The sequence below is a fragment of the Crinia signifera genome, chromosome 1 (assembly GCF_055691185.1).
Source record: "Crinia signifera chromosome 1, ASM5569118v1, whole genome shotgun sequence".
Classification (NCBI taxonomy): domain Eukaryota; kingdom Metazoa; phylum Chordata; class Amphibia; order Anura; family Myobatrachidae; genus Crinia; species Crinia signifera.
In genome coordinates, this window is record NC_139217.1 from 143,402,598 (window position 1) to 143,415,090 (window position 12,493).

The window sequence follows — 12,493 nt, forward strand, 5'->3', positions numbered from 1 at the left end:
TCAGCGGTGCCACTAAGTCGTTGCAACAGCCAGCTAGGTAAACAGTACAGATATGGAACACAAGGTACATATTTTAGGCTGGGTGGCACAGATCTTCGCCACTCACAGGCAGTGTTCCCTCTAAGCTGTGCAAGCATGCGCACAGACATTACAACAGAGTACACAAAGCAGCAGTGGTCCCTTTTTGCAGTTGTGGGCTCAATTAATGTGTGTTTCACCCATTAACTACATTGTGTTCTGTGATTTGAATGTTTAAATGTTTAATATCATTTTGAAGTAAAGTTAACACAAATGCTGAATGCCATTTTCCAGTTATATATGTGACGCACAGAAATTTTAATTTCCTTCCAAAGTTGCACAGCCAAAATCTTTTGCCGCACACAGCCTTCGTAAAATTAGAGGGAACATTGCTCGCAGGGCCAGAGTGAAAGGGCTCAAATAGGCCAGCATGGATGCAGAGGCTGTCTTCTGTGGGGCTGGGCCAGCGTGTCAGGGGCCCTGGCTGGAGGGAGAGCCAGCGTGGGGGAAGAGTCAGTGAGGCGAGGGGGGAGAGTCAGTTGGGCCGGCAGCCATAGTTGGGCCCTCGGTGGGCTGAGGTCCATTTTAGCTGCCCCCCATTGCAGGAGCCATTACCTCCTCCATTGGGGGTCCTCAAACGTGCATAATGTTTCCATTTTGCATGTATGACAGTGCTAACGGTGCTATGTGTATCTCTGTATGCAGCTATACTGTGCTAATCAATAGTATTCTTCAGCATGCCAAGTAATTTGTGATTAATGGAGCATTATTTTTGAACCATACACTGTCTAGTATGAGGGCTGGAAGGTCAACAGAGTCAAGAAGTGCCCAGGGGGTCTGTGTAACGTGTTCCCTTTCGTAGTAAGGTTTGCCTGTCACTTATGCTAGTTTACAGACACAATGGCTTTTATTTGTAACACTCTTTGAAATGTCAAACTCATTTTAGTATCTTAATATTATGTATTATTTATACAAAACAAATCTGACATCATTAGCTAAGAGCCTCAATTGTGGAGATCTGTCTATTGTTAGGTGCTGCCAACCAATCATGTGCATCTATTGACCCTCTCAGTTATGCTAGTTATCGACTGATTTATGCTGCTGACAGATTTGTCAGCTCATCAGGAGAAAATAAGAATTAGGAGAAAATCATTGGGCACAAAAACTATTTTTTTTTGTAATTTTGCGACAATATTTCTGTTTGGGCAACATTATTAGATCACCTGAAAAAATCCATTCTCTGAAAACTGTGCATTATTATGTTCGCATCCCCGAAAAGTATGTGCTTATCTGGGATTTTAATTTTCTTGCCTGAGCTCACTATGCTTTTTCATTGACAATAGGATATCCCCCTGTATAAACAATTACCTGTGGTAAATTACCATGGATAATTGGATATCCCTCATAGTCATGTAAATGGTGCACATAGATTATCATATAATTATGGTGTCATTGATGTGTTGTAATTGTGATTGCAACTGTAATGTGTTGTATTGTTTAAAAATGTATCACACCTTGATAGAACTGTGGAACAGCTTAGAAAGGTTTTAACTGTTGCTGTGTTACATATGGTTATGTACTTGCAAGTCTCCCTATTTACTTATGTTCCACATTAAGTAAATTCTGTAGGTGTTGTTGGACCCCAGTAACGAATATAACCAGAAATGCTTCTCAATTGCATGTATTAGTTTGTGCGGTCTTATGTATTTTCTATTCATCTGTTCCTTACGTTCTCATTTACTTGTGGAGCATTGCTCTAACAACAGCTCTTCCACAGGCTGTTCATATATATTTTTATAGTTGAAATCTATTTTTGGTCTTCAACTTTTGCGATTTTTTTGCAAAAAACATCCGAATTTACACTTTTTCGGACAATCGCCCATTTAATAGGATGCGAATTACGGTAAAAATCTAACTTTTTTGCAGCAAAAATTGCACGTTTTGTCCTGTCGACACTTCAATTCGCATCTATATGTTTTCCCATTATAAAGTATACAACTCGCAAATTTAAAAATAGCCAAAAAAATAGACCAGGTTCTAACAGGCAAATTTGACAGAACCATGCACAGATCATTGAGATCTGTGCATGGTTTGGTCTAAAAAAATGTGTAAAAGTTAAAATTATTTTAAAAAATGGCATGGTGTTCCCCCTCCTGAGCTTAACCAGCCCTGGGCTCATTGAATTGGACCTGGTTCCAAAACTACAGGGGACAGAAAGCTTAGGGGACCCCCATATTTCTGAAACCAGCCCCGGACTCTTGGACCAGTCCTGGTTCCAAAAATACAAAAAAACTGGGGGTTCCCCGTATTTTGGAATCAGCACTGGGCTCCAACAGCCCGCGTTGTCATGCCACAGCTGGGGGACACTTTTTACATAAGGTGGCTGGTCAGCCCTGGACGAGGTACCTGGGGGAGTGGAGACCCCCCCAACATTTTGTCTTGGGAGGCAACAAACTCCAACTTGCCTCCAGGCGACTGAGATGAACTTGCGCCCCTGCATGATGTGATATTTGTGTGGTCAGGTATTAAAGATGATGATTTCTGTGCTTTTGTTAAATCTATTCAACAGAAAACATGGAGCTTACTGTTAGTTAGTTATTTATCCCTCCCAGCTACATGTTCGCCCTGAACTTGTTTGTATGAATTAAGCTATGTACAACAATCAAACTAAATATAGATTATAAGTTTGTGATCGGGACCCTATAACTTTTTTGACTGTCTGTTATATTCAAGTCTTGTTTTATTACTATATTGTTCATGATTGTAAAGCGCTATGACTGCTGGCACTATTAGTAAACATTAATGATAAAAATGATAGCACCCATTGCTTAGTCCTTTATATAATGCCAATGAGGCCAAGAGATCTTCTGCACAATTTCTAATTAACCCTCGTTCTGCAAGTTAAAACATTTACGCAAAACAAAAAGCTGTCCCATGACTTATTTCTTGCTGACACTGTACTGATGAATATGCTTTAAATTATGTACTGTTTGTCTCCCATTTGGTATTTCAGTATGATTTGAATAAAAATTGTATTTTTGTTGTCTTGCGTCTATTTAAAAAAAAAATGTAAAAAATGATCCAGTCAAGGTTTCCACTGGTTTATACAATAAGTAAATATTGAAATATTTTAAAAACAAGTGTCATCTGCTTCAGATGGACAATCATAGGAGATCTGCAGCACACTGAACTTATTATTAATTATTATTAATTAAAAAATTATTATACCGGGGGGGCGTGGCTTGGCTGAGCATGTGAGAGGACGTGTTCTCACCGAGCTCCGCCAAATCCTGTAAAATATCCTGCATCCTGAGCCCTGATAGAGACCTGGCTGCCCCATCACTCTGCCCAGGGCACTCCCTGGCATCAGCTACAGTGTGACGCCGCTGACTCTCACCGGGTGCCTGGCTGCGAGCGCGTCCTCCCTCGCCTCGCTCCCCACAAATGACCCCTCCGCCATCTTGGGCCTACGGACGCCGGAGCTCACGAGCCCTGCGGCGCGCCTCGCGGGCGGCATAGGGCTGGAAACACCGCCAGCACATCATCGCTGACTCCCTAACTCCTCCCCGCGTCAGCACTAGTGACCCGGCGCCTGGCTCCGACGCCCGCCCAAGGCCTCATCCCCCCGCCCGGCACGCAGAGCTAGGAGGTGGCCGGCTGGCGAGGGTCCCCCTGAGGTCTCCTGTGCGGGTGAGTCGGGCTGGAGCGCACACCATATTCGGGTGCTGAGGGAGGGGAGACGGCGCCATCTTTAAGCCCTGTGGGTGCCTGCATAGATCTGGGGGAAAGCGGAGCTGCCACTGACACCCTCTGTGACCTGTCCTAGCCCACCTCATCCTCCCAAGAAGGGGAGCAACATATGGGGGACAGTGGCCTCGCAGTATACCCTCTGACCTCCATGAAGCAAGCTGCCCCCCTGCCTTTGCCTCCCCCCCAGACCCCACTATAAGCAGCCTGTGGACGGTGCAGGGCCCTCGCTGCAGAGCAAAACCAGCACATTGTCCTATGACATTCAGTGTGTGGGCTCCCCTCTGCTGTGCATGCTACCTAAAGGTCTCATCCTGCTCCATACATCCCTAATACATCAATATTGCCGCCTTATACCTGCACCATATACTTCAACATAGTGCCTTTGGACTCTCTGTTATTACATCAGGGACGACGTCACCCCTGGAGGCTGTGACCGGAGAGTTGGTTATACACTACAGTGACTTTGAACTCTCTGATATTGCACTTTGGCCTCCCTCTCCAACTACCCTTTTTTTTTTTTTTTTTATCTCTGCTGACCTTGTGACCTGCTACCCCCTCCTCACCTCAGTGCTACGGTCATCCCTGAGACAGGTGTAACTGTCTCTCCATCAATCAACAGACTATCCGCCCATAGCGGCCACATTAATATATAACGCTGTCAATAAGCCTCTTTTGACCTAAATCCCAGGTCCCCTTGTGCCATGGGGAAAATGGGAGGCCCCTCCGCAGCGACTAGACTGGAGAAATACGCCCGGGGCTCCCAGCCTCCCCCTCCAGCACAGTCAACGAGCCGAGCTGAATCTCCAAAATCCCCAAGCGCAGATGAGGACTCTCCCCCCACTGAGACGGCTGCCCAGTCCACTCAGCAGATCCTCCTAGCCATCTCGGCTACCGAGCAGAGAGTTATGGACAGAATCGGTCAGGTGCAATCTGACATTTCCCTCATTCGCCATGACATGCAGAAGGTCCGAGAGCGGGTGGGGGAGGCCGAGCATAGGATATCTGACTTGGAGGATGTGACTAACCCCCTTAAGACATCAGTGGCGGATCTCACTACGCAAATGGCGGCCGTCAAGTCCAAGATATCGGATCTGGAGGGGCGCCTTCGTCGCAACAATGTGCGATTTGTTGGTCTGTGGTACTGGGGGTTTGGTTTTTGCGCTCCACTCTTAATTGGTTCTGCGGTGCAGCAGATTCTGGGTTCTTCTGCCTTAAGATCCCGGGGTACTGGTATATGCAATTGTATTGAATTGCGCACTCGCTGTGTGGATACCTGTGTTGGACCTCTTATGTTATAGTTGTGATTATACAAAACTTGTGGAAATGATGTGATGCACGCTTTTGTAATTAATAAACAAAATGCTTTATTTTGACATTTAAACATAAGCTGGGTAAGTTTGGGATTGGGTAAGTCACAAGGACCTCCAATCTTGCAGATGACTGAGCTCCTGGGCGGGTAGAAATACAGGTAGACAAGAGACAGCACTGCATCCTTGATAAAGGCACGCATGTGCCGAAACGCGTTGGACACCAGGACACAAGCCCTGCACCCATACAGCCACCCCAAAGTCTCCTCCGCAAGGAGTCGAGCGCGCGCCGCTGCAGGACCTCCGTCACCCCGGGTAACGCCGTCCAGCCGAACCCGGAAGTGACGCGAACGACTGCATCAGCGGTGCGGACCAGACTGTCGGCTATCGCACCAAGTGAGGACGCCGGTGAAGACTCGTGGAAAGACGCGGCAAGCTCTCTCTGCAAGCAACGGAACCAGGTATCGGGTAAGTGAACGGTGCACCACCGGAGGGTAAGGGACGCCAGCCCACCGGTACCACCGGACACTTTCCTTGACCACCCAAACTTTTGATCTAACAGGAAACTTCCGCTGCCACTCAGCCTTACAAGTGCCCATTCACAGCTGCAAGCAGCCCCCCCCACCACCGTACCCCACCCAGCCCCATTGATTAATAAAACCCTGTGCATTGCCAAAACACAGAGGTTTCTGCCCAAGTACAATACCGATTTGTTGGTCTACCTGAAAGGGCGGAGGGCTCCTCCCCGGAGAAATTCCTCAAGAGGTGGCTACTAGAGACATTCTCCCCTGATTACTTCAGTCGGCCGTAGAAAGGGCCCACCGACTGCCCGCTGGAGCCCCACCACCGGGAGCCCCCCCACGCACCTTCATAGCCAGATTTCTACACTATAAAGACAGAGACGCTGTCCTCAGGCTGGCTCGAGAGAGAGGTCCCCTCAAAATCGACAACCAGGTGGTGGCGGCGTTCCCCGACTTCGCAGAAGATGTCCAGAAAACACGGGCACAATTCCTACAAGTTAAACGCAAGCTACGAGACAGGCAGGTGCAGTACTCCATGCTGTTCCCGGCACGTCTCAGGGTGGTGGCGGACGGTACCACCCACTTCTTTAATTCTCCACAGGAGGCCGAGCAGTGGCTGGACCGCAGGCCACGACACCCGAACTGACACACTTACTGTGAGCATAACCGATCTAATATCCCATAAGAGGGGCATTTGAGGGGTCTGATTACTCATTCTGATTTATAACCTTGTCTATTTAGCTCAGGATGTACTCTATTCTAAGGAGCTCAAAACATGTTAGGAAATTGTTATTTGTCTATAGGTGATCACTGTTACCTATACCCCCTAGTTAGTACTGTTAGCATTCTGGTTGGGACAGTTTAGTTCTAGCTGTTACTGGGATCCAAAGTATATCTAATGTTAGGTAGGTATACAGGGTGGGTTAGGGAAATTGGGATGTTTGTTTTATTACTGTTACTACTGTTTTTTTCCTTTTTTATTTTCTTTAATTCCTCCAAAAGTAATGATGTTTATGTGGCCAATGTATTCTCGCTTAAGTAGGTGTCTATATAGTGACCGTTGTGCTCTGGGGGTGGGGGCGGGTGTCCGGGGGCTTCACGGGACTAACCATCATACAGGTGGGTCGTGGGTGAACCAGGTTTCTACTCAGTGCCAATGCCAGGCAGACTGCACCCTCTTACTATGCCCAATGCTATGTCTATTTACCCTCCGCCCTGGCGATGAGAGCCCTCCTTCCTTCTTACCTACTCTGTTCTTAACCTATGCCTCCCCTAATACAGCAGCGGGGCTCCGCACACTCGGTTGGAATGTGAGGGGTCTTAATGACAGGGTTAAACGTTCGCTTGTGCTTGCTGAGGTAAAAAAACATGGGGCGGATATAGCCTGTCTATCAGAGACCCACCTAACGGGTACTAAAACTATGTCCCTTAAAAAAGCCTGGGTGGGACATATGTTCCACTCCACCTTCTCTGACAACGCCAGAGGAGTTACAATTTTAATTAAAAAATCTATTAACTTCCATCTCACCCACCATCAAATAGACCAATATGGTCGTTACGTTTTCCTTAGGGCAACTGTTAACCATATCACCTTAAACATCCTTGCGGTATATATACCCCCCCCCCCCCTATAGCAACGAAGTCCTTAAGAAGGCTGTGGCATTCCTTACCTCCTTCCCTTTTGCTCCAGGCTATGCATAGGGGACTTCAACAATATTCTAGATAAATCGCTCGACAGATGGACGGCCGCGGGCCGCCCTCCCTCCCCCCCCTGTCCCCACGTCCACCCCGTTTGCTAAATTAGTTAATGAACTGGACTTAGTTGACGCCTGGAGACATAGAAACCCCACGCAAAGACAATTCTCATGCTTCTCCCCGGGCCATCAATCATTCTCTAGGATAGACCTTGCATTGGTGTCCCCAGACCTACTACCCAAAATCATTACGGTGGAGTACCTCCGCAGGGGGATATCAGACAACTCCCCCTTGTCTATTACGTTGGATATGCTGCCCTCCCGAGGTGCTAGCACCTGGAGGCTTAATCCCTTCTGGCTCACACTATTGGCTGGCGATGATGGACTGGTGGGGGAGTGGTCTGCGTTCCATGAGGACAACGCTTCATGCCGGGATCCGGCTATTAAGCACGAAACATTTCAAACAATCATTCGCGGTTCCCTTCTTAAAAGAATAGCGAAAATCAAGAGGGAGGGTCGGGAGGAGGAGGCCAAACTTGAGGAGGCGTGTTCACTAGGTGAGACCGAATACCTATGCTCTGGTCTCCCTGAAGATGGACTGCGGTGGGAGGTGGTGCGTAAAATGTGGACTGATCACTTGTTTGACAAATCTAAACGTAAGCTTCTCTTCTCGGCCCATGCTAGGTATTCCCAGTCTGATGTAGGAGGTAGCTATATGTCATATCTCGCCCGTGACGAGAGATCCTCCTGCTCCATTCAAAAAATATGTGACACACAAGGCAGGGAACACTTCACAACACCAGAGATCGCACAGACCTTTCTGGCTTTCTATTCCCAATTATACTCATCCCGAGCGACATACTGATCATATCACCTAGAACAATTCCTCTCGGAGATTAACATACCGTCTTTGTCCCAACAGTCTGCAGCCCTACTCGAGTCGGATATCACCTCCAGTGAGATCGAAGCCGCCATATCCTCGTTCCCCAATAATAAAGCCCCTGGTAGTGATGGCATACCAATAGAGGTATATAAAAAACATAAGGAATATTTTGTACCCTATCTTCTCCAGCTCTGTGCGGATCTGAAACAGGGGGGCGCCCTGCCCCCGTCTATGGCAGAAGCGATTATTGTTGTTATCCCCAGCTGTACTGTCACCTACAGGGAGGCGACTTGGATGGGTCGGGGGCTGTGGTGGTGTCTTTGGACGCTGCCAAGGCCTTCGACTCTGTGGAATGGAACTATTTATGGGGGGTCCTGCGCAGATTTGCCTTTGGTCCTTTTTTCATACAATGGGTGCGCCTGCTATATTCATCCCCAGTGGCTCGTATCTCAGTTAATGGGTACGTGACTGAGGCGTTCCCCCTTGGTAGGGGTACTAGGCAGGGCTGCCCGCTATCACCTGCCCTTTTTGCTCTTGCCATTGAACCCATGGCCATCATGCTCCGTGACTCCCCGGTTGTCAGGGATATCCCTCTGGGAGGGCGGGAGGATGTTGTCGCATTATACGCCGATGACACCCTTCTCTTTCTAAGAGACGCTGGAACCTCCTTGGAGGGGATGCTGCAGATATTCCAGTCCTTTGGGGTCTTCTCGGGTCTCCTGGTCAACTGGGGGAAGTCTAGTATCCTCCTCCTTTCGGGCATAATACCAGAGAGGCTGCCAACTACCTCTCCACTCCAGTGGGTCCTCAAGTTTAAGTACTTGGGGGTTTGGATTACCCCTAAAATCCCCGATTTTATAGGCCTTAACATCAACGCGGTTACTAAAAACCTCAAAGCTAAAATACACCTATGGAAGAAACTCCCCCTATAGTCATGGGCAGAATTAATCTCATCAAAATGTCTATTCTCCCTAAATACTTGTACTTACTTCAGCACTCCCCGATCTACATACCTAAGCATGTATTCACGACCATCAATACCCTCCTCTCCTCTTTTATATGGGCAAATAGACCACCTAGGATAGCGTTTAAAACCCTTACTAAACCGCGGGCGGATGGGGGCCTGGGATTACCTGACTTTCGACTCTATTATTTTGCAGCACAGCTGGCACATATCTCAGATTGGATTCTGGGAAGGTCTGGCCCCACCTTTGAGGGATCATTTGCCGAGTGTGTGGGGTCCCGCCTCCTCCCTCTCCAATTTCTTCTTTCCTCTCCCTTCAAGCCTACCCTATCCCCTCTTTTTAGGCAGGCGATGCTGGTTTGGCGACAGTCCCACAGGGTGTGCGGTTGGGGGGGGGGGGGTTGATGGGGACACCCCCCTATGGTTTAACAAAACATACCCGGAGTTTGAACAGCTATCCTCAGACGGTTTCTGGTTAGGGGCTGGCCTCGTATCAGTAGCTCAACTATACACCTCGGGAGTAATTAAGACGTTCCAACAGATCTCAGAGGAACTGCAAATCCCCAATAGCTCCTTCTACCACTATCTGCAACTCAGACATGCAGCTCAAACCCAGTTTAAAGACTCCCCCCCCCCTCACTGCTGATTCCCCATTAAAGACCCTCCTCTGGGGCCTAGCTACCACAAAGCAGGTCTCTACCATCTATAAGAACATTGTTGGCCGTGTTGACGCCGGTAGTCTCACTCCCCTTAAAGATAAATGGGAATTGACCATAGGCGCGCTGGATGCGGAGCAATGGGCCGAGATTCTAGACTCAGTTAGATACGCCACTTCATGTCTGAAATATAAACAAGTGGCATACTATGTATTGCACAGGGCTTATAAATCCCCAGTCTCCCTGATGCGAGCGGGGTTGAGATCTGATGATAACTGCCCCAGATGCGCATCGCCTGGTGCTGACTTCTGACATATGATGTGGTCCTGCCCACCGATTCACGATTTTTGGGAGATGGTCTGGACCAATATACTCATCACTGACCCCTCTCTTCCTCCCTTTGACCCTAAATATTGCATGTTCGCTCTGGGCCTACAGGAGTCCCGATCCCCTCCGGTGTATAAATATGTGTTATGTCTTACGGCCATTGCTAAGGTGCTTATAGCTAGGAAGTGGTTCGATGTAACGTATCAAAATGTACATAACTGGAGGGCGCTTGTCAACGAGGTGGTGAGCCACGAGAGGTTCACCTATAGATAACGTGGCTCGCTTGGTCCATACGCTGCTAAATGGGGCAACTGGAACGCTTCTAGATTGGCCTTAGCTACTGACCCACAATGAGGGCTATACGCCCATTAACTATGCACTTCTGGGGCCTTGTGGTTGCCCGCTCCCCTTTCCCTCCTGTATTGCGCTGCGGTCCATCAATCTACATCTCTACACCTCTTAGCCAGGTAAATGTACTCCATACAAGAGATGTTGGATGGTCCTCTTTCAATCAGAACACCTTACTGAGATACCTGAAGTTCACCTCAGTGTCAACATGCACATCTAAGTCTTTACAGTCTAACACTGCCTGTTTGTTCTCTTTTCTTTTGTTTGTTGGGGGGCGGAAGGATGGCACTCCATCTTGGGAGTACCGGGTTAAGTTTATCTGTTTATTTGTTTGCTAAGTTTAAAATATCATATCCGAACGCTCCATATGGGTGCCTGCGTTGGCTGAAGAACAACCTTATCCAATGAGACCACTTTATCTGTCCTGGACATTACTCAGAAACGGACACAGCTCGTTTTGTTCTCAGATCCTTTATTGTCTATGAACATACCATGTATTGTATATCATCAATGCTGTTTTATTATACTTATACAATGATATGTACAGTTGTACACCCATTTCCATGTGCTTCAATAAAAATTTACACAATTTAAAAAAAATAAAAAAATTTATACAGAGCATACATATTCCACAGCGCTTTACAGAGAATATTTGAACATTCATATCAGTCCCTGCCCCAGTGGAGCTTACAATCAATATTCAATACCACATGTACACGCATACATAGACATGCTAGGGTTAATTTGTTGGGAGCCAATCAGCCTACCAATATATTTTTGGAGCCATGGTGGGAATCAAACCCATGACCTCAGTGCTGTGAGGCAGTAATACCAACCATTACACCATCCGTACTTCCCCAACTTATGTAGAAATATTAGAGCAATGTCTCCCTTCAATTACAAAACTTTTATAAACTATTGCAATGTATTAATATGACTTATAACTAATTTATTTACGTACAGTATAAAGAGATTGATAAATATTTTAGATAACTGCAAAATAAGCTGCTGCCATGTTTCCCATATGGCTTTTGCTAAAGTATTTAACTCCTTGACATGTCATTGCACAAATTAAAAACAACCTATGAACCGAGGCCTCACATCTTAGCCACTGGAAATGAGCAGGAGATAAATGTCTGTGTATACTGAACAGGAGGTGCAGATGCATCACATTTGTAAATAGCCTCATTTCCAATGAATAAGGTCACCATATGGTATACTCAATGTAAACCTAGCAATACGTTTCTGTTTATCGTATGTAACTGTTATTAAAACAGGTTTCATCAGTTGGTTTCAGATGCTTTTCTGTGCCTTTATGTTTAGTGAAGCAGGTATTAGGGTGATTATAACACAGTATTTCAAAAAAACTATGTGGTAAATGTATTAAAGCTTCTCAAAGTGATAATGTTGTCTATAGCACCCAATCAGATTGTGTCTATCATTTTCTATTATGCAACAGAGAAATGATAGCTAGAATCTGATTGGTTGCTATGGGCAAGCCGCAACATTATTATTATTAACCCCTTCCCGACATTTGACGTACATTTACGTCATGGTCGGGATGTACTTCCCGACACATGACGTAAATGTACGTCATGACTTCAAAGTGTCACCGCGTCTAGGGACGCGGTGACAGAGGGACGATGTCTGCTGTCCCTGACAGCAGACATCTTCCCTCATTGCCCAGGGGGGGCAGCGATGCCCCCCGCCATGGGCGATCGCTGCGATTGGCTGTTCAAACGTGAACAGCCAAAAGCAGCGTTTACTGTGTGATGTGCATAATTTTTACTCTGCTGCCCCCTAGTGTCCAAAAAAATTAAAAGCAGGTTGAAATAATGATGTAATAATAAAGTATAGATATGGTCTTTGTTAGTTATTAACTATTTTGAGTGGTATGATTATTTGTCTCACAAGCAGAAAATGTAACATTTTGCAAATTGCAAAATGTTCAATTTTTTTACGACATTTTGGTATTTTTCACAAAAAAAAAAAAAACTGTATCGACCAAAATTTATCACTAACTTA